Source organism: Lontra canadensis, unplaced genomic scaffold (assembly GCF_010015895.1).
Source record: "Lontra canadensis isolate GAN:19392208 unplaced genomic scaffold, GSC_riverotter_1.0 scaffold11, whole genome shotgun sequence".
In the NCBI taxonomy this organism is placed as follows: Eukaryota; Metazoa; Chordata; class Mammalia; order Carnivora; family Mustelidae; genus Lontra; species Lontra canadensis.
Genome location: NW_022631005.1, coordinates 2,113,230 through 2,141,159, shown reverse-complemented (window position 1 = coordinate 2,141,159; position 27,930 = coordinate 2,113,230).

Sequence of the window (27,930 nt, the reverse complement as noted above, 5' to 3'; positions counted from 1 at the left end):
CCGAGCCCCAGCGACTCTTGTTTGGTTTGGGCTTTTCAAGCAATTAAACGAATGGCAGTCTCTGAGCGTCTCTGGGGAGGTTCAGCAGCTACGAGGAGAATTTACTGGAACGGCGCAAGGTGGGGTTCCTTCCCTGTCGCTGGGGCTTTTCCTGGAAAAAAAAAAAAAAAAAGAGAATAAGCAATTACATCCAAATGAGTCCTGAGAATTTGCCAACCTGTTTCTATCCCTTAGTCCCAGTTACCTTCATTGTCTGGGAAAGGCTTGGGTCCCCCCCCCCCCATGAAGCAATAATAACTCAGAATGAGCTCATGTCATTATTAAATAAGTGTATATTTTGGAAGATTCATTTTGGCTGTACTTCAGTCTGTTGGAAAGTGGTTATGTCCATTTATCAGAGAAGGAGCAAGGTCATCCTGGAGTTTGATCCAGATAGGCCACTTGTTCCTATTGTGGATTATCTGCAGATTTCTGGCTCTGGGGGGAGAACCCCACAGGGGATCGAGGAGGCATTGGGTGGGGTAGCCAGGTGCCAGGGCTCCTGCCCTTTGAAATAATGCCTGAGGTCCACTAGAGCTTCGGGCTGCATGTCTTCCTGTCTGGGTGAAGTTAATTATGGTTACTGTTATAATTCAGGAAAGAATTTTATTGAACAGTAGAAGATCCTTGATTTAGGGGGCCATAAAATACTCCTGCAGAAGTAGAGGGCTATTGGCCAGTACAGTGATTCCATAAGGTAGTTGGAAGCTTCTTGAAAAAGGTTCAGAGGAGGTTTCCTGAGGTTGCATTTGCTCAGGAATAAGATCAAGTTTGGCCATGACAGTGGCATAGGAAAATGAGTCCTTCAGCATCGGTTATTTCTTTGAAGACACAGGCTTGTGACTCTCTCTTGTGAGGGTGCTGGTCATTGTCTTAGAGTGCCAAAGAAGGGATATAGTATTGGTTCGACCTTCATTAACCTTCAAACTTTCTGGCTAAGTTCCTATTCTGATGGCCTGTTCTTACAGTCCAGATATGCTCTTTCTGGTTTCATCTTTACAACTGTTTTGTGGCCACCACATATGGAGACCAATGTGAAATTAGGTGAAATTAAATATGAACATTTTTCAGTTTCTGCATTTGGGTTTAAACTGGGTAACCACAGAAATAAAAGAGGCATGTCATTCCAAGGAGACTCCCCATTTGCATTATTATCCAAAGGTCAGAGGAACAGTCTGAATGGTGAATGATTTACCAAATTCAGCAGACTCTTTAAACTACTGATACCAACTATGAGGCACCATGGGTCATTAACCACACCTCTCTCCTTCCTCCACAATAGGATGAGGTATGTGTCCGGCTCTGCCTCAGGTATCAGCCATAAAGAAGTTTTTCCCTTCTCTGGTCCTAAGTAGGAAGTGAAGATAGACACAGAGAGATAACTAATAACTTGAAGTGGCTCAGAAGTGCAGGGGTATAACAGTGCTCTGGGAATGTGGGGAGGAGAGCTCACTTCTAGCTGGGGTGGTCCAAGAAAATCAGCACAAAGCCTCTTACTGAATCTTTCCCACACACGGTCACATTTAATCCTTTCAACATTCCAGAAATGCAGGTGTCATTATCTTCGTTTATCCGATGAGGAAGTTGAGACTCCCAGAAATTAAGTGACTTGTTTAAGATCCTACAGATGGAAGAACGTAGTAAGAATTTGAACCCAGGTCAGACTATGTCAAACTGGGGAACAGAGGGGCGCCTGGGTGGCTCAGTGGGTTAAAGCCTCTGCCTTCGGCTCAGGTCATGATCTCAGGGTCCTGGGATCGAGCCCCACATTGGGTTCTCTGCTCAGCGGGGAGCCTGCTCCCCGCCCCCCAGCCTGCCTCTCTGCCTAGTTGTGATTTCTGTCATATAAATAAATAAAATGTTAAAAAAAAAAAACGAAAAACTGGGGAACAGCACTTTATAAGGAGGTGGTGAAAGACAGAGGGGTGGAAGACAAAAACAAATTCCAGGTATTCAAGCTCAAATTTGCCGTTCTGTTGGTCTGATTTGGAGGTTTGAGTGGTATGTGGGAGTAATTAGGTGATATGCCTTGGGAAGGATGGGGTTCTGCTTCGGAGGGCTTGGAATGGCTGGCTCTAGTCAAGGGGACCCTTGAAAGACCTTCAGACTATGTGTATTAAGTTCACTGTGGGAGGTCCCAGCATGCCTGATGAATAATAGACACTTGATAGATAAGAAAGGAAAAGGGGAAGAAAGGGGAGAGGAAAAGAGGACTGAGGAAGTAATCAGTAAATGTTATTCCCCTGAGGAATGATTTGCTGAGTGATGTTTTGGGACATCTAGTATTGATATAAGAGGACATGTGATTGGTGGTAGAGGCTGGAGACAGAGGTCAGTGGTAGAAACAGTGTCAAATTTAAGCCTTATCTTCAAATTTAGATTTAGATAATTTTTTTTTAAGATTTTATTTACTTATTTAGTCAGAGAGAGCGTGCGTGCACAGGCAGACAAAGTAGCTGGCAGAGGCAGAGGGAGAAGCAGGCTCCCCGCTAAGCAAGGATCCCGATGCGGTACTTGATTCCAGGACCCTGGGATCATGACCTGAGCCGAAGGCAGTGGCTTAACCAACTGAGCCACCCAGCCATCCCTGGATTTAGAGAATTTTTGACTCATGATCCATATATAATTTTTGTGCAATTTCTTTTTCTATCTTAAAAGTCTTAGCCAAATTCATGCTTCCTAAAACAATATTGTATCTGGTTTGTACTCTGTCACACCTGGATAAATAATGTGGAATGATTGCAGATGAAATGCTTAATTGCTTGTTTAATGTTTCCAGTATATACACCATTGGGACTGTGTCGATGCTGCTCAGCCTTAAAATTCACTCTTTCAAACCTTTCTTCTAGTAAATGCCAGGTTATTTTGGTAATCAGGGATGGTTATTGTGATAATAGCCAATTGCACATGAGTCGTTAGCTGTCAGGGTTCAGGGCTTCATGTGATTAGTCAGAAATTTTAAGAAAATAAATTTGAATTTCACTTTGGCCCCTGGAGCCAGAGGACTGCTTGGTGCTTGGTGGATATTTTCCATTTGAATGAATGAGTATAATATTTGATTGGACCACTAAAAACTTGACCTGGCTATAACATGGGAATAGCAGTGAGCTAAAATCACTCAATAACTCACCATAATTTTCTCAAATTAATGTCTATGTTTATTTCTGTCTCCCAAATCTAGGTTTCTGTCATTTTATAATTGATATTCTGTGGTTTTTTAATAGCTGGTTTTCCTTTCTCTCACCATTTTTTCTTCCTTTCTGTGAAATCCCCAGTAGTTCATATCCAGATATAACAAGTTCCTGAGAAAAATTCTCATCACTTTTGCTTATTCATTAGTTTATAGATTCATTGTTTCTTCATTCTCAAATCATTTTTTGAGAGCATCCCTCTATAATGTAATCATCTAGATGTAGTGGGAGTGAACACCTGATAAGGGAGAGAGACACAATATTGTAGCACACAGTCTTCTGCCTGCCCCCAGGCTCTATAAGCAACTTTTACTTTATAAACCAAACTTTCCATTTTTGACTCTGGAAAGTGGGGAAGTGGGGTGGGAATAGTCTGTTCAGCCCTAGTGAAACTTCGTTCTGGTCTTCAATACTCGCTGCGTTTCCCTGTCTTATTTTTAGTTCCTTCCCCTGTCGTAGACAACATTTGTCTTTTCTTTCTGTCATAGAGCATTCAGCGGCTTCCCAAGCAAATCCTCTTTGCTCACTGTTCGCCATATGTACCTCTCTGCTCTCATGGATGCTGTTGGCTTCTTCCCTCCTTGGGCAGCATTTCTTCTTCCTTTCTGCCAGCCCGTTCTTTAATGTCCAGCTCAGCTTCTGTTTTCTCCAGTGAGCTGTCACGTCCTAGTCCATACTTACTTTTTCTTTCCTGAATTTTGCCTGTTCCTTGTATTTTCTGTTGTATAATTATTATCCATTTAAGTTTCTCCACCCCTCCTTATGGATGAGGAGTTCTTTGTATCCCTGACTCTGTGTTTGATTTTTTTGATGTCCCATATGCCCTGGCGAGACCTCCCATTTCGTTTAACCATCACTGATCAATGAGAGAAGGGTTGCCAGGGCACTTGTTTCTTCCTCAGGTGAAGGTACAGTTGTAAAAGTGGTGAATACGAGACTCTTACTAATTAACTTTTTTTTTTATAGCATTTAGTAGAATACAAAGAAAGAGAAGACAGCTATAATTTTTTTTTTATATTCTCAAGAGATTAGAATGAAGATTTATCTTGCACAGCTGTTTTTGTCACAGCAGTGGTTCTTTTGACTCATGCTGCCTAAATATTTCACCCTTGTTGTTATTGTTAATTTTCCTTATTTAAAACAGAAAGTTTTCAACTGTTGTTGGCTTTTGCAAATTCATTATTTTACGACCCATTGAGAAGACCCTTTTGTTGCAGACTTTAAGGGAGACCTGAACAGACATTATGAAATCAAAAGGAATTTTAATGTTTAAAAGCTGGCTGTATTCTGCTGCCTGGGTGTCTAGATGAACATGTCAAAGGAAGGCCTGTAAGACCCTCGTGAAGGGCATGAGCCCGTGTGGAGGTCATCCCTCAGACTACAGCATCATTGTCACTCTGTCCTTCATGAACTTTGGGGTTCCTATGTAGTAGCATCTCCAGAAAGGAAAGAGAAACTGGTCTAGAATGCTTCACTTGTCAATGAGAGTGAATGATTTTCAGTTGTTTTATCCCACGTGTGGTCATTATTGAAACATTTCTAGCCAAACTCTGGCTGGATCTCTCCTCACAGTTTGAAGCTGTGATACTTGCATCCATATTCTGCAACAGCTTGTAAAATCGTTTTTTGACCAAATTAGAGTTTTCTATTGGGATTATGTTATTTCAGGTAATAAATACGGAATACATAAAGTATCACCTGCTAATTGGCACAGAGAGGATTTTGAAAAGATAGATTTTTTCCTCTCAAAAATATTGATAAATATGTTAACTTTAGTCTCAATTTTTTTCTAGTAGTGATAAGAACTATATTGTGTAACAAGTAATATAAACTCTATTTTTGGAACTTTTGATTTGGTTTCCAGGTGATTTTTCTATTGTTGACAATATGAACAATCCATTTTAAATCTTATAAACTACACTAAGAATACTAAAATTGCATGCCATCAAAGAGGACATAAAGGAGAAGACTGCTAATTTGATCACATGAAAACAAAGCCAGAGTACAAACACGCATCCTGTAAACAAAGGTAAAGGTAAAGACAAACTGCAAAAAGATATTTACAGCATATGACAAGAGGATTACATCCCTAATATATAAAGAACTCCTACAAACTAATAAGAATGTCAGGCAAATGTGATAACCACTACACTATGGAAACCAAACTAATAAGAATGTAAACATAATAATATGGAAAATACAAACGGCAAAAAATATGTGAAAGAGCATTAAAGATCATGAATATGAATATGAATATGAATTAGAACAGCAATAGATATTTTTTCTTATGAAATGAATGCATATTGAAAATACTCAATGCTAATAGGAAAATAGAGAAACATATGTTTTTATAAACTTCTGATAGTGATAAAAATTGGTCTGACATATTTTGTGGGCAGCTTAGCAAAATATCAGACTTAAAGATATGTATACCCCTTAGTTCAGGAATTCCACTTCTGGAAATTTATTTGTAGGGAACACTTGGACAAACACATACAAATGTGTGCACGAGGGTATTCATCCCAGCATTGTTTATAATCAAAATTGAAATCAGTCTAAATGATTGCTGAAACTGGCTGGTGCCATAACCAATGGCATGATACCACACATTACCTACAGGCTTTAAAAATAATGATGTAAATCTGCATGTATGTATGTATGCATTTAAAGATTTTATTTATTTGAGAGAGAATGAGAGAGAGAGAGAGTGTGAGAGGGGCAAGGGTCAGAGGGAAAAGCAGACTCCCAGCTGAGCAGGGAGCCTGATGCAGGACTTGATCCTGGGACTCCAAAATCATGACCTGAACTGAAGACATTTGCTTAACCAACTGAGCCACCGAGGTGCCCCTAAATCTGTATTAACACCGAAAAATAAGCCCCATGTGTTAAATGGAAAAAAGGGGGGGGCTAGGAGACTGTATTTATGCTCCCACTTTTCCAAAAAATAATTAAACTCTGTATTTGTACATGCAGAAAAGGTACAAATAGAGAAATGTTTTAAAGGATATAAACAAAAAGTAATAATGGCCATTAATCTTTGGTTATCACTGAGTTTAAAAAAATCCCTAATTAAAAAAAGAGAAAAAAGCAATGGATTTGTTTTTATATTGGGTAGAACACACCAAAATATGTTTCCGTTCATATATCAGATGGTAATACAAAATCATTTTTTGAAGATGGCATTCCCACATCTACTTCTTAAGGTCACTCCAGGGGCATGGTCAAGCCGGGCTCCCAGAGGATACAGACACCTGTGTGTTGAAAAGTGATGGTTAGTCAGTGAGACAAGTGTGGATCTAGGTGTAGGGCTTCCTGATAAGGGTTACTTTAGGTTTTAAAACAACACCAGTGTCTGAGAATGAGAACATAACATGCCTCTAAAAACAAGGCAAGGGATGAGGAGTGTGTGGGAACCCACCGGGGGAAATCTTTTCTCCTGAAAGCATGTTCTGTGCACTTCTGGAGGCATTGAACCCATCTGGCGTCGTTTTACAGACATTTTCCATCCACAGGCAAGCTGCTTCAGACAGGAAACAAGGCATTCATCGCTCCTTCGGTCGCATAGTGTGCTGAGTGTGTGCTATGCGTGGGGTGCTGAGAGGGTCTCCCAGCAAACAGAACTCCCATCATCCACGGCCTGCCCTCCAGGAGCCCATGGGGAGGGTGGCAAGCAGATTGAATAGGCAGTTTCAGTGCAGTTTAATAAGTGCATCGTGAAGGTTGAGGGTGAGCTTACTGTGTCCTAACTTGGGTGGTAGGGGTCCCGGAGAGTGAATCCCAAGTGGGGCCCGAGGGGCGAGCAGCAGTGAGCAGGGTGTGCAGGAGGAGACTTGTTGGAGGGTGTTGCGGGCAGAGGGACTGGTCTGTGCAGAGGCCTGAAGGTGAGGGCGTGCTGGCAGGCTGCAGTGTGGCATGCGGAAAGGAAGCACAGTGAGCCAGGCAGTGGGCAAAGGGGGTCACAAGTTTTCAGTCCTGGCTATACTTGGCATCAGTGAGCCATTCAACACATAAACAGCAAGTGAGCAAATACAAAACAAAGCTACACCCAGGCCCCACTCTGTCCGATTAAATTGGCCTCCGTGTGGTAGGGTGCTCTTTGAACTTGGCCCCTTAGGTTCTGCTGCAGGATAACCTCCCTGCCACCTGCTTGTCAGATTCCTTCAAATGGCAGCTCTCCCTTTATCCAATGGGCTCCTGGGAAACCTCGGCATGGCCGCTAGGATGGGATGGGAAACACGGGAAGAGTGTGAGGGGCCTGGCAAACCAGGCTGAGAAGCTTCCGTTTGCCTTGAGGGCCAGGGAGTGTCTTGTTGAATATACGTACATGCCACAAGCCGCCATTAATTATAACATTTAAAGAGACTTCAGCTTGTTGGTTAAAGTTCTGGGATTTTTATGGGAACCACCTGGCTTGGTGGCTTTGTGTGAAGGGGTACGGTATAAAAAACCCCCACAAAAATAGATATGCTATAGAATGGGCTATAAATCCATGCTTTGGTGCATTCAGAAGATACATTTCTGAATAGGTGAATGTAAACTGAAAACTTGTAAAGCAAATCAGGCTGCTATTAAAAGAGTCAGTGAAGTAAAACCTCTTGAAATGTTAACAATAACTCCTAATTTATTTGTTCTGCATTATTTGGATTTTCAGTGCAGTATTGGGTTTTTCTAAAAGATGGTACACACACAAAACATTTGCATATTTATGTAAACACAAAGTAGGTTTGGCTTCATCAGAGGAGAACAAGTCAGGGCATTTGGGAATATACATGGACTCATTTTCCTACTTAAGTTTGAATTTAGAGATATGATTTTGAGAAGGTAATTTAACCTTCCAGACACCTAATTTCCTCATCGATACCTGGAAATAACACGGCCACCTTGCAAATTTGTAGTAAGGTAAAGCAAGTAAGCCACCTAGCATAAGGCCTGGAGCATAGTAAGTACTTAATAAATGGTAACTATTAATAAGCTGCTTTCCAAAAGACTTTTAGGGGTTTTAAAAATGTTTCTTGGAATTTGAACTTCCCCAGCCTTTCCTAGACTCTGTTTCCAGATTTTATGGTGAAGATGGTTGCTGTTACATGTTTCTTATTTACTCATTAACGTCCTGGTATCCACCAAAGCCAGAAAGAATAATTCAGTGTTACTCAGGATGACAGGTTTTTGGTAGACAAGCTCCAAAATTCAGTAAGTCTTTTACATAATTCCAAGCAGTCAAATTGGAAATGCATTTTATGGCTCATGCCTGTGAACTCCCTGGGAAATGACAGAATTCCCATGCTGTGGGTCTGATGAAGCTTGGGAACATTTCTGAAGCTTTTCTTTAGTTAGGGTGGATGGCAGGCAATACCTGCTTTGAAAATTTTCCAAGCCAAAGTGTTTTTTTGCTGTGCTGGAACTGACCCCACGCTGCCAAGGGAGTACAATTCTGGCCAGTCTTGGTGTAGGACTTCTGCAACCTTACCCCATGTAGTGAGGTGGTTGTAGGTGCCTCTAGTTTTCATAAGAGATGCCTGGCTGGTGCCATTTCCACCCTTAATCTCTCTAATCAAGAATAAGCTGTGGGGGCCCCCGAGAGAGGAAAATTTCAAACTTTTTTGCAGTCCAGTTTAATACCCTCCAACAATTTTCCATGGCCTTTTGGAGTAAAAGCTTGGTCTTTATGTAGGGTGAGCAGACATCCTGGTTTGCCTGGGGGACAGTCTCAAGTTGTACCTATTTTTCCTATGTTCTGTGTAACTCATTAAGCATCTCCTTTCATCCTTGAGTGTATTCTGGTTTAGACATATGCAAGGTAATTACCCAAACTATCAGGCCCTATGTCACCTGTCCCTTGCCAACCTCCTCAACTCATCTCCCACTTCTCCTTTGTTTACTTGGTACCAGCCGGTCTGGCCTTCTTTTCCTTCTTTGAAGATGTCAGCCTTATTGTTGTTTCAAGGCATTTGTCCGTGTTTGCCCCCAGATCCTTTTTTTTTTTTTTTTAAAAAAGATTTATTTGACAAAGAGAGAGAGAGTACACAAGCATGAGTGGGAGAGGGAGAAGCAGGCTCCTTATTGAGTGGGGAGCCTGATGTGGGGCTCGATCCCAGGACCCTGGGATCATGATCTGAGCCGAAAGCAGATGCTTAACCAGCTGAGCCACCCAGGTGCCCCTGCCCCCAGATCTTTGCATGGTTTGCTACTTCCTGTCATTCCAGCCCAACTCAAGTGTCACCTCCCCAAGGATACCTTTACCCTGCTCTACAGTGGCCTGCACTCTTAGTCCACACACTATTACTTCATCTAGTTTTACTTGCTTTATATCCTAATCTGAAATTACTCTCCTAGTGTTTTTACTTACTTATTGTCTGTATTCCTCCTCTAGAATATAAGTTCCATGAGGACAGTGTTCTTGTTTGCCATGTTTGCTATTCTGTCTCCCAGTCCTTGAACAGAGCCTGCCGTATAGAAGGGGTCAGTGAATATTTGCACATGTGAATGAATGCACATGCTCAGCTTTTCTCAGAAAGAGAGGGAGACAGAAATAGTTAATATGGGGGATTGAGTAGACGTGCAGTTCGTTCATTTAAAAAAACCCAACTTTATTGAGATTTAATTAGCACACCATGCATCTCCCCCATTTAAAGTCTTGGATGGTTTTTAGTATTTTCACAGACTTGCGCATCCATCACCACTGTCCATCAGCTTTGGAACATTTCATTGCCCCCAAACTAACCCTACATCCCTTAGCCATCACTCCAGGTCACCCATACCGCTGCCCTAGGCAACCACCAATCTACTTTCTATGTCTATAGATTTGCCTATTCTGGACATAGAATATAAACGGAATAATGCAATATGTGGTCCTTTGTGAATGGCTTCTTTCACTTAGCGCAGTGTTTTCACGGTTCATTTCTGTTTATCATGTCATTTATTCCCTCAGATTTCCAAATTCTATATCCTGATCAAGTTAGACCACCAAGAGGCCATATGCTAGGATGGTGACAGTGAATCTCAGAGTTTTTTAACCGTGGCACATCAGAATTACCCCCACCCCTGCCAGGGCACTTTTAGAAAACCCAGAGTATCTGCCTGTACTCTAGAGGCTATGCAATGCTGCCTGAGTTGAGACCATTGGTTTAGCCGGTTACCTTCACTGGGCTGTTAGTTAATGTTACGCATTTGACTCTTGCTTACTATTGCAAGTAAAGGTCATATGAAACTTGCAGCTGCAAGTATTGTCCCCTAAGGGGGCAGGCTGTTGGGGAATCAGATCTTGTCATTTTACAAGTATAGGTGCTGCCTACAGAAGGATGAAGAATACGCAACTGGTTCTGACATGCGTGATTGTACCTCAAGCTTTCCCCTCTGTGATACTAGGCAAGTTGTTTAACTTCTTAACACCTCAGTTTCCTTATCTGTAAAACGATCCATCTTCTAGGAAGTGTTAAAAGAAGTAATGTTTGAGAAGTAGGCCCCAAACTACAAAACACGTGAAAGTATAATCTGTCCCTATTGTTGTGGGCGGGTGGAATCATGGAAGCTTCGATCTAGGATAGGATGGAGTAGAAGGGGTAGGCTGAAAATGGGGAGGATTGATTCCCCTTCTAGTGCTGAGAACACCCTCACTTATGTTGATTTCTCTTCCTTCTTCTGCAAAATGTTTCAGTTGGACCAGGTGATAATTGAAGAACCTCCAAGTGAAAAAGTTATGCCAATCAGTAATTCTCTGATCCATCATAGACTCCTCTAATACCTCAAATGCCTTCCAGTGGCTTGGGCGGACTCTACCTTGACATTGCTTTGAACATACAACTACTTCAATTTAGTTATTACTCAGATCCAACTATCTTTTGTGGGATCTACCTCCCAATATGCCCCACCCCCACAAAGGCACTTTATTTTTATGAACAATTTCTAAGCATACAGAGAAGTATAGAGGATAGTATAATGAGCAACATTTCTACCTAAAAATTTACCACGTTTCTTTCGTCTTTTTCTGAGCTATTTTAGGTTTGTTTTTTTTTTTTTAAGATTTTATTTATTTATTTATTTGACAGACAGAGATCACAAGCAGGCAGAGAGGCAGGCAGAGAGACAGAGAGGAGGAAACAGGCTCCCCGCCAAGCAGAGAGCCCGATGCGGGACTTGATCACAAGACCCTGAGATCACGACCGAGCCGAAGGCAGAGGCTTAATCCGCTGAGCCACCCTGGCTTCCCTGAGCTATTTTAAAGTGATGGATATTTCATTCTAAATATTCCAGAATGCATACATAGAGTAATAATGACATTTTCTTGCATAACCACAATAGGATCATCATACCTAATGAAATTAATAATTCTCTAATATCATTGAACGTCTAGCCCATACTCCATTTTCACTCTTCTCAAAATGTCTCTTAAGTTACTCTGTTCAAGCCAGAATGTATTGCACTCCATGCATTTACAGTGTCCATTAATCAAAGCTCCCCTCCCTAAGCTTGTTTAATTCTCCTCGAAATTAACATGTTGAAGAAACCTGACTAGCTTTTCTGTAGGATATTCTACTTTCCAGATTTGTTTGTTCCCTTGGAGGGTCATTTAACTCTTTACTCTAGCCTCTGTATTTCCTGTGTACTGGGAATTAGATCTCAAGGTTGATTAGATTCAGGTTAAACAGTTCTGGCAAGAATGCTTTGTGACTTTGTTTTAGTTGGATCCCACCCGGGAGCAGTGTACTACCTGAGCTGCAGAGGACCCCCCCAACCACCACCACCGCTGAGAGGACCCCCACTGCTCGCTACAGTTCTCATTCACTGATACTGGTTATGACAGCATTGGGAAAATTACAAAGTAGAAAAAAACTTAAACATCTTATTTGGTTACTAATAATACAAATTGTTTTAGTTTATGTGAACTGGTTAATATTCTTTCCTAATTGGGGAACAGCACTATTTTGATTCTATAATTCATTAAATCATGAGCCAGATTCATTTTGTGATAACTTCTGTTTACTTAGACTGAAAGACCCTGTATGCATGCTTGATTTTATAGGTCATTGTGGTCTCCTCAATCAGAATAATTATCTGCCTGCTTCCCCCAAATCTAAGAGAACACTGTAAAAACATTTTCATTCATAAGAGTACACACACACACACACACACACACACACACACAGTATGTGCACACGCCCTCTTGCTCCTATGTCCTTGCACGGTAAATATCAGTTGTAACAATAAAGACAAACAGAACATGACAGGTGATATTTTAAACAAACACAATATATTTATGTCATCCAAATTTCTCTCTTATACCATCTTTTCTTTGTTACAAATAAAGAGGAATAATGTAAGGGTCTGTTTATTTAGGATTTACTAAGAAATTAGTCTATTTGAAAGGGAAAATAAATGCAGGTGGGAAATCTTTTTGTCTTTTTTGTCCCACTCTTATTATTCAGTATGGTTACAGGAAGCCTTTCATCTATTTTCTAATTGTTTCTTGCACCTGGGAGTGTTTCCTCCCCTACCCCCACATCTACTGCTTCTTATAAAACCTGTAAGAAGAATCCAGACATTTCCCCTGAGCTACCATCTTGATTTCCTTCTATAGTGACATTAGCATTAGGCATTTCTCTGCTGTTTGATTCCTATATTACCTTTTTATTTTCCCGAGTTATATTCCTTGATTATCAGAACATTGTGGTGTTACATACTTTTACATCAACAGTCTTTGTGCTTCTGTGATTGATGTATGTTTTTGCAGGCTGCTCCCCTCCCTCTTTTCTTCCTCCCTTCCTTCCCTCTTCCCTTCTTTCCTTCCTTCCTTTCTTCCCCCTGCTGCTTCCTATTCTCCACTTCTTCTTGTACCTTTAATTTGATTGCTATTGAAAAGACAGAATATATTTTATTTTTTTCTCTGAATTTTAAAATCTGATTTCTTTGATCTGGAGATGAGACTATTTGGAGGGCAGCTTTTCCTTCTGTTTCCAGACCTCCTGGGGGGATTTGTACATTATGAGGAAAATGGAAACTAAACGGTCAGTTCTGTGTGCTGCCAGGAAGTGTTCAACGAATTCAAGTGCCTGCTGCTTTTACCTCATCTGTCCTTTAGGTCCTCTAAACAGATTTTATGACTTTTTAGATGTTGGTATTTCAATAGAGTTTTCTAGTTACATTATCTTCGAAAAATGCTTACAAAGTGAACACATTTGCAGTCAGCCCTGCATCCGGAACTTGTCATTTGTGAAATTGTGTTATTAAATGATCCTGGGTAATTAGTACAGAAGGCAGTCAAAAATGATAAGAAATACTCAGTTTAACCTACTAAATCATTAAGTGTGGGATTTTATCATGTCACTAAGTCCAAGAGGGTTTGTGTGTGTGAAAATGAGCCAACTTCAAAATATATAAGCTTCTAGAATTTTCTAGTACAGTTTTTAGAAAGATAGAATTAGTTTTTCACTGTCCTTATCCCCCCTCCCTCTGCTTCACCTGGGATGGGTGGATGGTTAACATGACTCTGTAAATTTACTGCCAATAAAAACTAACAAGAATATCTGCATTGAAATAGTTGTCTTGTGATATCACTTCTTAAATATAATAAATGAAACAGATATGATGCATAGCTTGTGCATACTCTTTGCATAGAGGTGAACAAGAGATTTACCATTTGGTATAAGATATTTACATCCGTTCATCAAAATATGACTCCCTTTGTAGTCTTCTAAAGCCATGCCTATAATATACATTATTATGGTAATTTAAAAATGGAACATAGAGTAGAAAAAGAACATGATAAATGCATATCATCTTACTCTTTATAGCTCTAGTAAATTTTGTACCTTAGGCTAGACTGAATACATTCTGAGTTTCTCACGCAACAATCATTTTGGAAATGCGTCAGTCAACAGGCTTCCTTTACTCATTATTATTTAGCCTAAAGATCTGAGGAATCTGTTTTTATTCTGTTATCAATTTATTTCCAAGAAATGTCCCTGCCTTTACCTACTTGAATGAACATTTCCTTTTGTCTCGTTTATAATGATTGTAAAACTAGAGCTCTCCGCCCCCCCATTTCATCATCTATTTCCAAGGGTGGACATTTCTTTTTTCCACAGGATGCGTTCATCTACAAATTAGAATAACAGATATTTCAGAAACAGCAGCTGAGCCTCTGAAAAAGTATTCTTCTCCCCTCTCCAAGCAAAGATAGAGAGTATCTTTCAGGTTTCTTTTATTTTCGAAGCATTAAATCCTTTCATCCAAATCCTGGAAAAAATAACTGGGAAGGCATTTGTTGAATTACACAAAGGGCATGTGGTTTCGACCTCGGCAGGAAGGCAGGCTGCAGCCGGGCTGTCCAAGCACTATCCTTCCCTGTAAAGGTGAAATGATTTAGAGGCCTAGAGAAACTTAATTTTTCTTGATCACCATGTGCAACCCGGAATTTTAATGGCAGGCATAATTAATTCTTCTGATGTTAATCATCAGGGCTGGGCTCCACAATTATCAGTCTGGTGCAGCTGGGGCATGGTGCAGACATGAAAAATTAGGAAAATGAATCAGTAATAGGGTGGCAGATTTAATCTGCATCATGAAAACAAAGTTAAAAAGAGGAAGATCGAGAGAATTTCAGCTGAAGCTTTTGTGCCAATGCACGGTGACAGAACTGAAAAATGTTGCCGATGTCCAAAGTGATTGGTAATTACCAAGCCATTGAATTTTTTATTGTCAATTTATCATTGCGCCAGAGGTTAAATTTAACATCTTCTTCTAAAGCCATCACTCTAAGAAGGCTCACTGCGCATCACGTGGCTCAGAGTCAGTGAAAGGTTAATCAGGTATTTCTTTAGTTTGCATTTGTCTCCAAACTCCTTCCTCTTGGGCTATGCCGGGCCATTGCTGAATTCCTGCCATGGGAGATTTTCCACTGTTCCTTACCTGGAACTTTCAGATAAATATCCGATTGTATTAGCCACACACTCCTCTCTCTCTGTTGGTATTTACTGAGAACACTGGTGCAAGAAAAGAATTATTTCTCAAGTAAGGAAAATCCCATCATTTCAAGCCCTGGGGATACTTCATTAAGGTACAGCTGAGACAAGGGGCGCTCTCGTTCTCAGTCTCTGTCTCTCTCTCTCTCTGTCTTTCTGTTTTAAATGTTGTGTGGCCAGAGACATTGGAAGAAACTATATGACTTCTTCAAACAAAACTAAAATTCCACAACAATTTTATCGGACTTGGAATCTCTCTCTTCATGTCTTTTTTTGCACAGGATGTCCCTTTAATAATAGTTGGGAAAAACTTGGTTTAAAACGAAGGAGATATTTATCATTTCAAATACTGAATACTTCAAATAGCTGCTTCTTTAGAGAGCTTTCTGAAATATTTGAAAAGATTCAGAGCAAATATTGAAATTCCACTGGAAAAGCCTCCTCTTGCTGATCTTTAGAGTGACTTGACTTAATGTGCTCACTGCCCCCATCTTTAATGTCACCTGTTTCGTCTTTTTGTTCTTGCTTGCTTGTGCATCTTCTTTCATATATATTTTGAAATACAGAGCAGTCTCTTATTAAAGCAATGGTATATATTTTCTATAAATTAAAAATGGAAATAGCCTTTAGGATGAATTGAAAAAAAAAATCAATGTATACATTAATTACTGCAGTTCATTACTCAAATAGAAATGGTCTCAGCCTTGCATTGGATCCAAGTTTAGGGACGGAGGATGTTTGCAAAAGACAAAGCCTGTGCTCCCGGATCATGTTAATCTGTGGATCAAAGCCTCTGAATCCATGCCTGGTGGAAGCTCCTAAGGGGATAGGCGAGCTGGGCTGCATCCCGGCAGCGGGCAGTGAGTTATTACTACTGAATACAAAAGCTGGTCATGTGACTGTCACCTACCAGCAGTGGCACAAGTCCTTCTCCTGCCCGGGCTTCCTGAGACCTTGCTTTTCTATAATTAAATCTCAACCATAAAAGCCATACCTGTCAAATGACCTCCAGCTGCCCTCATAAACAACACTGGGAATTTTGCTGGTAGCGACTCTTTGCTTTTGGAAAGAATATAGGAAAATATCCTTTTTAGCTTCCTAGAGACTTCCCTCCCCTGCTCTACCTTTTCCCCCCAATTCTCCCCACACTGAGCTTCCTCTCTCCTCTTGGAATTTAAGCAGGGGAGTGGAAAATGCACAGCAAATAAAAAATGTGGTGTAATTTATTGGAAAGATTCTGCTGTCTTCTCCTGAATTAGTAACCTGTCCTTTTAGGAAGAAGAGAGAGAAAGTGGAATGAAGGAATGTAATTTTTCTAACAGCATTTGGCTGCCTTTCTTTGATCATGTTTTATGACTAGAGGATAAATTACCATGTGAAGGTTTCTGTTTAAAACCTGAATATGTTTAGTATGATTTGAATCCTGCCATATTTTGCATAGCTGCCTTTTGCCTGAGCAAGTTTAATGCAAAGATCAGCAGCTCAGAGCATAACACATATTAGCCAGTTCTTTTCTGCTATTGGAATCCCCTACTATTTTAATTGGATTCTTTCCAAAACTGCAACTAATTAAGAATCAATTCAGGACCATTAGCAAGGAGGACAAGCTAGCCAGTGTTGCATATTTCAAAAGAGTTAGTTTTAATGAGAGGCGTTACTGGATGAGGGAAAAAGAAACAGATTAAAGATAGTGTAGGGACCTTCCTCAGCTGAACTGAACGACTAATGGTACATGGAAAGATGCTGAACTTGTAGTCCTCTGTAATTGATCTACTTACTGTTCTTAAAGAAACTTTAAAAACATGAATGCAGGTATTTAGAGGTACATTAGGGGTTCAATAGCGATGTATAAATGTTACAAATTGTTGGCTTCTGTAGTGGAGTGCTCCTTTTATTGGAGAAACATATGCTGTCTGCTTTCAGACCCTTTAACCTCAGCATTGCCAAGCCATTTTCTCTTCCCTGGGCTTTGTACTTGGTGCACATCTGCTTATCCAGACTGCAGTGCCTGCAGATGGTGCTTTTTAATTTGTTAAAGGGTTAGCGGTGCCATATTTTTGACAGCTGTTCTTGAGTTCCTTTACCACAAAGAAAAACTTTGCTAGAACCCGGTGTTTAGGAAGAGAAATCTGACACTCACATCCTCATTAGTCGCTTCTACTCTTTCTTGGATCTTAGTATTCAATGTTTCTTTGTTATTATGAGTTGTACGCAGGTCGATGGTTTTCTCTAGAGGACGAAGGTGGAAAGTTAGTATACAGTTAACCTGCTTTGAACTTCGTAGTATGAATATGTGTGTGGTTTCAATGGGGCAGCCGAATATTTAATCATTAGAAAGGATAGGCAATAAATCAAATGTCTGAACTTGGATGCATTATCTGATATGCTTGATTTCAGACTTAACCTTCCTCATGGACTTCTGTCGTGAGAAATTACCTGGACTAAGTTTCTTCATTTGAAGCAATCATAACCCATCCACAGAGCTTTTATGATCGTAAGGTAATAGCAATAAAAAAGAGATTGTTGGCTTCTCGCAGTGGACAAGGACAATAAAAATATATTACTCTACAGAAAAATAATTTTACTAAGTTTAGGTTTGATAAGATGTTTGAGATGGTATAGAGTAGACATTGAAAAGGTAATTGCAATACTATTGAAGACTTAGGAGTTTAAAGGATTCTTCAGAGTGTGTAGGGCTAAGGAAAGTCATGTATGCTACGGGGTAAGTTTTCTCTAGTTACAATTGTTATTGAAAAAAAAAAAAAAGAGCAGCTACTTTGAATCCAGGTACTGTTATTTACAATTGGGCTTGCAATATGGGGAAACGTGGTCTCCCCTCTACATTGAGCCAGTCACCTGGCCATCATCCTTGATTCCTCCCTCACACTCCTTTTCCACATAGAATGAACCATCAACTCCTGTGGATTTTCCCTCCTTCATTTCTCAATACTGGCCCCTTTACTTCCGCTCCTTTGCCTCTGTCTTAGCTTGGACTACCATCATTTCTTGACTGGGATAAGGACTGGGTGTTTCACCTCTGTATCTCCAGCCCCAGTGCAGTACGCACAGTAGGAGATCAAGAAAAATAAATTGTTGAATAAATTATCTGCTATTATGTATTAGGCCGTGTTCCAGGCTCTGGGGATACAGCTGGAAATGGCACTCACCAAATCTCTGTGTTCATGGATTCAGGCTCACGTGAATGAACACGCATACGAGTGGTCTGCCTCAAAAGCTCCCTTGCCTGGATGCTGTGTGCAGCGTTTGTGCCTTGTCCTAGCACACAGCTAGCCATCTGAACTACGTGCAAAAGAAACCAGAAAGGGCGGTGCCTGGGTGGCTCAGTCAGTTAAGTGTCTGCCTTCAGCTCAGGTCATGATCCCAGGACCCTGCGTCAGGCTCTCTGTTAGATATCTTCCAATCTCCAAATTAAACATTTTTAAATGTTTTAAATGTTTTGAAGAGGTTGAAGAGTAAAGTCACCTTGGGCCAAAGACGTGTGGGAGATTGTTGTAGTAATGGCCTCCAGTTTGTTCATGGCTTCTTTGTACCCAGGTCCCTGGGCAGTCCTTTCTTATGGTGCCTCTGAGTTTGACCATGTGACTTGCTTTGGCCAGTGGTATAATAGCAAATATGAGACTGATGGGAAAAGTGCTTGCACACTGGGGCTTGCTCTCTTCTGTTGCACACGAGGCCACTACTATCCCTGTGTGAAGATGCTTGGCTAACCTGCTGGATGATAAGAGACATATGACTCAGTAGCCCTCAGTGCTCCAGACTGGAGATCATCTTTTGCATATGTGAGTGAGGCCATCCTAGACCATCCACCTTCTAGCTGACCAGACAGCTGACCAGCAATGCATGAACAAGCCCAGCCAAGAGCAGCCAATCCAGTCCGGATCCAGATCTGCAGCAACAACCCGCCAACAAAAGACTTGAGAATAATAATAAAGGGCTATTGTTTGAAGCCACCAAATTTTGGATGATGTGTTATTCAGTAAAAACCTAATGATGTCAGGGTGGCAAGCGTCTCCTCCATTCTGGCCAGTCAGAGCAGTGTTTGGAAGACGAGGTATTACATTGGAGGTCCCAATTAGAAAAATTCTAGGCATGGGTGAGAAAAATTGTCAAAAAGCAACTGGTTTTCAATGTAGGGATGTTCAACATTTTTTTGGTCCTTTGGTGTAGCTTCTTGACTTGCAGAGGAAAGTAGGAAATAGGAGGATGATAAGCAGTGGTTCGTGTCATGGTATACTGGGATTGGGACTCAGGAACCCAAACTGGGTGGAGAGCTAGGGAGCATGGTGCCTGGGTAGGGAGGGCCTCAATTAGAGCTACGTCTCAAACAGAACCCTCTAAAACTTTGGTGTTTTTAAAGACTTTTCCGAGCTTCGTGGGTGCATCGTGGTTTGCAGGATCATCTCTTGCAAAAAATATTTAAGAATTTGTTCTGACTAATGTTCTGAGATTAAGAAGTAATATGGAAACACCTGCTATTTTTAGTTTCCATCTTTTGGAGTCTTGACACTGAAGTTTTATTCTATACATTTGTTAAGCAAATATTTACTTATTTCCTGTAGATACCAAGGAATGTGATTTGTGCTAGAGACACAAACTCTTTTTTTTCTCCAAGTGCTTTTAGTCCCAAAGGGTTAACAGACACCTGAACAGAATAGATTTACAAAGGAGGGTGAGCAATATGATGAAAGCAAGAGCAGCCTGCTTGGAGGCACACAGAAGGTGAACCTAGCTCCGTCTGCTGAGGAGGGTGGTGGGAAGGCTGATTTGCCATGAATAGAGGCTCAGATGCTTCTCATGTTGTAGCAGGTTGGCTTAGCCGACTGTGTCTTACCATTGGTGTGTGAAGGGTTTATAGTAGGCATAGCTAGTTAAAAAAAAAAAAAAGAAGAAGAAGCACATTTAAAGAGAAAGCTAGAGAAAGTCCTTTGTTAAAGATGTTTGTCATTTTGGAAGAGCTGCCCAGCTTTGGAACCCTCTTTCTTTCCTTCCTTCCTTCCTCCCTTCCTTCCTCCCTCCCTCCTTCCCTCCCTCCCTCCCTCCTTTCTTCCTCTCTTTCTTTCTAAGTTTTTTTTTTTTTTAAATATGTTTATTTATTTATTTGACAGAGAAAGACACAGCTAGAGAAGGAACACAGCAGAGGGAGTGGGAGAAAGAGAAGCAGCCCCCCGCAGAGCAGGGAGCCCAATGCAGGGCTTGATCCCAGGACCCTGGGATCATGACCTGAGCCGAAGGCAGTTGCTCAACGACTGAGCCACCCAGGTGTCCCCTAAAGGTTTTTTGTTGTTTTGTTGCTTATTTGACAGAGAGAGCATGGGCAAAAGCAGGGGGAACAGCAGAGGGAGAGGGAGAAGCAGACTTCCTGCTGAGCAGAGAGCCTGATGCGGTGATCCTGGGATCATGACTTGGGCCAAAGGCAGATGCTTAACTGAGTGAGCCAGTTCCCAGGCATCTCGGAACCCTCTTTCTAAGTGTAAGAATTAGTCAATGTATGATACTTGGCATAGCGTCTCCCAGGTAGAGAAGTTGAAAAATACTAGATACGGGTTTTCAATCTTGTCAGCAGGAGGCAGGCCCCTAGGGCTGGCCGTCAGAGGTATCCATTGGAGGACTGCCTGCCCAGCGGCATGTATCTTCCGTACCTGTGCTCAGCGGTGGGAGAGATGGTCTTTGGAGGCTGACCTTGAACTGTGCTCCTGCTGCCTGGTCTCCCTTTGCTCCTGTTTCTTTCCCAAATCTGGATCTCTCGGCCCCTAGCCAATTCGAGGAGCTTCCTGATTCCAGTGAATTGTTTCCTTAAACATGGAAGTTTTTTGCAACTGAAGACACTGACTGATAGACTCCATTATTGTGGTTTTAAATGAGGTGGGGGTGGAGCTCAAGTGGGCTGGGTAATAGTGCTGGCTGTTCAGTTGCTGAGAATAGGACCTCCTCCAGAAAGGTTTACCAGGAAAGGATTTAACACAAGGAATTCATTGACTCATAATTGTTGGGAGGGCTAAAGAAATAGATGTAGGTTGAGTTTTATAAAAAAAAAAAAACAAACCCAATTCTTTACTTACTTTTTATTGTTTAATGTCCATTTCTTCTATTAGAATGTGAGCCTCCTGAAGGCAGCAATCTTTGTTTTATTTGCTTATATATTCCAGGCACCAAAACAGTGCCTATTACATTGTAGGTACTCAATAATACTTTAGTAATAGTAGTAGTAGTAGTAGTAGTAGTAGTAGTAGTAGTAGTAGTAGTAACTATAATGATAGGTACATAGGGATCATTGACAGAGAGAAAGGAGAAAAGAAGTCTTTAGCCTATTCCCAGAGAGAGCATCAGTTATGGATGACTTTTCTGAGTGGGGAGATGTTTGGTCATATGTCAGAGAACTTGTAGGAATACAGCCAGATTGGATATTACTGTCCACTAAAGGGAGCTATTTTTTTTTCCCAAAAGGATGAATCAATACATCTGTATTTAATGCATGTAATTTGGGCTGCCTCCCATGGAGAGGGTGACATGAGTAATGTGTACCTCTGGTTTGTATTGCTTGAAAATTTTGATTCTGGGTTTCGTAAATAGAGTAAACTTTGGAATTGTGGAGCTTGCGATAAGGCTGAGTTGACTTTGAAATTGGGAATAATTTGGATTAGGTTAAGACTCAGTAATAATACCAAAGTTTATCAGTGATGATTAATTCTAGGGAAAGCTTTGACAGCTTTTACAGGTAGAGAAACCAGAGGACAAAGGGCATGACAGTCTGGGTTTCACCCACAATCCAAATTTAGGCCAATTTCAAAGACTTGCCCTCAAAATTGCTACTTCAATTTTGATTTTGGGAGATATAGAGCATAAACTTATTTTTGGTATATTCCGTTATCTATTGTAATTGATTATCAGTATTTTTGCAATATTGCATACAATTTTGTTAGTGTCATAGTAAAGTGATTGGGTATGTGGGAGCAGGAGAACCTAGGACTTTGGCACATTGTGTGTGCTCTATAAACATCACTGTCATTTGGGAAAGATTGATAAAATGAGAGTAGGAATTTTAGGGACACTATAAAGCATTAGCACTGAGCCAGTACGGTTCTTTGTTTTCTTCCTTCCTTCCTCTCCCCTTCCTTCTCTTCTCTTTCTTTTATTTTTAGTTTGATCCTTTTTCTATATTTAAAAAACAGTCTTGTATGGGAGGAGACCAAGAAATCTCAAAACCCAATTAAATTCATGCATGAAGAATTCTACTAAAAAAGAACACTAAAATATTTACTCTTATTCAATAGGAGCCAGGGGGCCTGGAACAAGTCTGATGGTTTTGTTGTTGTTGTTTAAATTGAAGTACATTTGCCGTACAATGTTGTATTAGTTTCAGGGGTACAATGTAGTGATTTGACATCTATATACATTACTAAATAATCACCAGATAAGTCTTGTTGCCATCTGTTACCATACAAAGTCATGACAGTATTATTTGCTATAGTCCCTGTGCTGTGACTTCTATCTCTGTGACTCACTTATTTTTGTAACTGGAAGATTGTACCTCTTAATCCCCTTCCCCTATTTTGCCTGTTTACCCCTTCCCAACTTACTTTGTTCTCTGTCTCTATGAGTCTATTCCTGTTTTTTTTGTTTGTTCATTTGTTTTAGATTTTTAGATTCCACATATAAGTGAAATCATATGGTATTTTCCTTTCTCTGACTTACTTAAGTTAGCATGATACCTTCTAGGTCTACCTGTTGTCGTAAAAGGCAAGATTCATTCTTTTTTATTGCTGATTAATAATGTATTAAGTATATATACATTAATACATATCTATCTCCTACATCTTTATCCATTCATCTACCGATGGACACTTAGGTTCTTTCCTTATATTGGCTATTGTAAATAATGCTGTAGTGAACATAGGGGTGCATATATCTTTCCAAATTGGTGTCTTTGTTTTCTTCAGATAAATACCCAGAAGTGGAATTACTGCATCATATGGTGTTTCTGTTTTTAATTTTTTGAGGGATCTCCATACTGTTCTCCACAGTGGTTGCACCAGTGTATGTTCTTACCAGCAGTGCATGAGGGTTCCCTTTTCTCCTTATTTTTGCCAAAATATGTTATTTCTTGTCTTTCTGATTTTAGCCATTCTGACAGGTATGAGGTGATATGTCATTATATTTTGATTTGTATTTCCCTGATGAGTGATGTGGAACATCTTTTCATGTGTCTGTTGGCCATCTGGATGTCCTCTTTGGCAAAATGTCCATTCAGGTCCTCTGCCCATCTTTTTTTTTTTTTTAAGGTTTTATTATTTATTTGACAGAGAGAGAGAGAGAGCACAAAGCAGGGGAGGAGGGGAGGGAGAAGCATGCTCCCCCGAACAGGGAGCCCAATGTGGGGCTTGATCCCAGGACCTTGGGATCATGACCTGAGCTGAAGGCAGATGCTTAACTGACTGAGCCCCCCCAGGCACCCCTCTGCCCATCTTTTAATCAGATAGTTTGGTTTTTGGTGTTGAGTTTATGAGTTCTTTATATATTTTTGATATTAACCCCTTCCCAGAAATATCATTTGTAAATATTTTCTCCCATTCAGTAGGTTGCCTTTTCATTTTGTTGATGGTTTCCTTTGCTGTGCAAAAGCTTTTTAGTTCGATGTAGTCCCATTTGTTATTTTTGCTTTTGTTGACCTTGCCTGAGGAGACAGATCCAAAAAAATATTGCTAAGACTGATGTCTAAGAGTTACTCCCTATGTTTTCTTTTAGGAGTTTTATGGTTTCAGGTCTTACATTCAAGCCTTTAATCCATTCCGAATTTATTTTTGTGTGTGGTATGAGAAAGTGGTCTAGTTTCATGTAGCTGTCCCATTTCCCAGCATCATTTATTGAAGAGATTGTCTTTTTCTCCACTGTGCATTCTTGCTTCCTTTGTCATAGATTAATTAACCATATAAGTATGGGTTATTTCTGGTTCTGTTCCATGGATCTGTGTGTCTGTTTTTGTATCAGTCCCATATTGTTCTGATTAGTACAACTTAGTAGTGCAGTTTGAAACCGGGTGACACTGCTGTTTTTAATCATGAAATTTTTAGTGATAGACTTGACAACAACAATCTCTTATTTAGATAACCACATTTATATGCCAATAAATCCTATTCCATGGGCATTTTTTCTCCATCTCTAAATATAAAGAAAAGCAAAATGCCTCTAAGCTCTCCCCATTTTCACAGAAGAACACTGCTAAAGCAGACACTGGTACATACATAGTTATAGAAATTAACGATGTAAATAATTGTGTCCAAATTAGCAAGTTGTCTGTTTACAATGTGGTTTTATTTTAACAGTGACCTCTTTTTACCTGTCAGTAACACAGGCTTGAAAGATGGGTTGGTGGAACATTTCACTATGACCACCTAGCTTATGGGAAGCTGCTGGCCAACTGAGCCCTATTAGTTCATCGACTGGGTGACTCTTTCTTTAAAGATTTGTTTATTTGAGAGAGAGAGTGAGCGAGTGCAGGGGGAGGAGCAGAGGGAGAGAATCTGAAGCAGATTCCCCTCTGAGCGTGGAGTCTGACTTAAGGGTCGATCTCATGATCCTGGGATCATGACCTGGGCCGAAATCAAGAGTCAGAAGCTTCACTGACTAAGCCACGCAGGAAGCCGGATCATCTGGGCTTCTGAACAAGCAGGGAGTCCTCCTGCTCCCAGGGCCTGAATCACTTGATGCTTACAAAACAAAAAATGTATGCACACTTGCGAACACCTTGATAATCAGAACCACAGTAGATATCAGAGTATACCAAGATGTTAGGGAACCCCCCGGGTTTCAGTTCAGATCCATCATGTCCAACAAAGTTGTTTTCATGTTTGTAGGCGGTTCATCATTTCACTCTCTTGACATCTCACTGCTTGCTTGGGTGTAGAGATTGAAATCACTGTATGTTTTACAGCCTGTCAACGATTCTTGTAAAAACGTTTTCTCCCAAGGGGAATTTTAAAATTTATTGGTTAAAGTGGTATTTGGGCGTTATCAATGATCTATCAAATCCTAACCTCAGGATTGTCTCCAGCAAGTCTCCCTTCATTATTTGGAAGAGAAATTTCCATTTGACTGTGTATCTTCCTTTATTTTCTTTTTGCTTACATCTTATTCAGTACTCAGAAATGCTACTCCCACCCCCCACATTGATGTATTTCAAATACACAAGAGAACTGAGCTAGAGTCGCTGTGTGCATAAATACTCTCTTGAACCAGGGAAGACTTCCAGTGCCCCTGGGGCAAGGGTTCTCAGAGGAGCATTCGTCCTCCTCAGAGGAGCATTCGTCCTCCCTCCGTCATGAGTGCCATCATTCAGCAAAGAATGCTTTGATTTTTTTTTTTAAGGTTTCATTCTTTCCTCTTCTTTTTTAGATAATAGAGCCAGCAACTGATACTTTGGAAGTTGGCTGTTTTCACATACTATTTTCACAAACTAGGATATGCAAGAAATGAAATTTTATTTCTATAAAATACACCTAATTTGCAGGTCTCAAGACTTCATTCCATTGGGTAGAGAAAATGCGTTATTCATCAATTTGGGGTGCCCTCTGTCAAATCAGGATGATTCTCAGTTTAAGGTTTCTCTTTTCTTTTCCTCTTATACAGTAGCTCCCCTTTACCCATGAGGGATACATTCCAAGACCTCTAAGGGACCCCTGAAACCACTATAGATTCTACACTTTTTCATATGCATACATAATTATGACAAGTTAGGCACAGTAAGAGATTAACAATAATAACTAATAATAGTAAGAACAATTATAATAATAATACTGTAATAAAAATTAGGGGAATGTGGTCTCTCTCAAAATACCTTGTTGTACTTGTGATGATGTAATAGAATGCCTATGCAATGAGGTGAAGTAAGGTGTGTGACGTAGGCATTGTGATGTAGTGTTAGGCCACTACTGACCTTCTGAACATACGTCAGAAGGAGAATCATCTGTGTCTGGACTGTGGTTGCCTGTGGATAACTGAAACTGTAGAAAATGAAACTGCAGATAAGGGGGGGACGACTGTGTCCGAATTTCTGGTCCTTACATAGAGTCAAGGCAGTGGGAGGCCAGGGCGTCTGCTACGAGAGAGTCCTGTCTCCGTGCAGGCAGCTCCTGGGCTGTCCTTGGTCCTCTGTGGTCTCTGAAGGCGTCCACTGTTATGTCCTTCCTGTCCAGGTAGGCAGCCCCAGCAGGCTGGCTATCTCCTGTGTGCATTTCATTACTTGGCGAGGCTGCCTCCAGCCTTTTCTCCTGGAAACCCTAAGTAGGTCCTTCTGCTCAGTGGCTCTAACCTCACCCTGGGTTGTGGAGAGCTCCAGGCCTTCCTGCTCTCCTGGGCCCATATGGTATGAAGTCCTGGTCTTCTCAGCCTTCTCAGCCTGGTCTTCTCTAGCCTTCCTAGCCCTGGCACCAGCCTAGGAGTGATGGGGCAGGGATTTGGTCCCCTTTTCGGGGACACCCACTAGAATCTGATTGTCTTGCTTGCTCCCCTTCTCTTGCCTTCCCCAGCTCTTTTCTTCAGGGTTTGGAAAAATTGGCCTTCTATTGATGATACACTCTTCAAACAGTTTCTGTTTTAAATCTGGGCTACGGGGGCACCTGGGTGGCTCAGTGGGTTAAAGCCTCTGCCTTCAGCTCAGGTCATGATTCCAGGGTCCTGGGATCGAGTCCTGTATCAGGCTCTCTGCTCAGCAGGGAGCATGCTTCCCTTCCTCTCTCTCTGCCTGCCTCTCCACCTACTTGTGATCTCTTAAATAAATAAAATCTTTGGAAAAAAAAATAAATCTGGGCTACGACTTTAAAACTTTTGCTGCTTTTATTCTCTGAGTCCCTGAGGCAATAGCTACCAGTTGGAATAGCACCAACTAGTTGCAAGAAGAAAAGGTTGAAGGGTGAGAGTTTTCTGAAACCTGTTAGTTCAGAAAATGTTACCCTGGTCTGCTAGGTTTTCTTAAGGCCCACCCAAACCCATCGCCACTTTTATATCGCTAATTAAATTTTCAACATTTTTCTTTATATTTCTCTAATGTCTCTCTGCTTCATGTGGCCCAAATATCTGAAGGTCCGAAGTTCTGCCCGTCACTCTGTTTTATGACACTTGCCCCACTATGTGTAGGGATTGAGGATTACGGGCTTACTTTCAAAATAACCTAATAACCTGACTTAATCCCACCACTCTTTCCCCACCCACTTCACCCCAAGGCCAGGAACCATTTCTGAGGAACAGGAGTGCTGTGGGTCATGGTAGGAAGAGATAACGGAACATACACTTCCCCCAGCTAGTGTAAAATACTGGCCAGCAGAGCTCTAATGACAGACCTCATTCTTGCTTGGTTATAGTTGCAGGAAAGAGAATTTGAACATGATTTAATCGTGAACGAGATGAGGTTGGATTATAATACTCAGGGGTGTGCAGAGGTTAAGTCAGGCAACAGGGAGATGGGGGTGAGGGAGCTGTATCGTGCTGATATTTGGAACACTCAGATTTTCGCTTGGCTCTGAATTTTTTTTGATTGTCATTGCGGACGCTAGCATTTCCCTCATGTGGATAGAATGGCATGCAGCAGCATGGAGGGCGGTCCTCTCTAATTGGACCGTGTTCGTTCACCTGGTAGTTTATTATTTTGGACCTAGCTGCATAGTCAGGTACAGGCCCTGAAGATAACAAAGCAAAAGCACTAAACTAAACTAAGGTATAAGTGAAGGTCA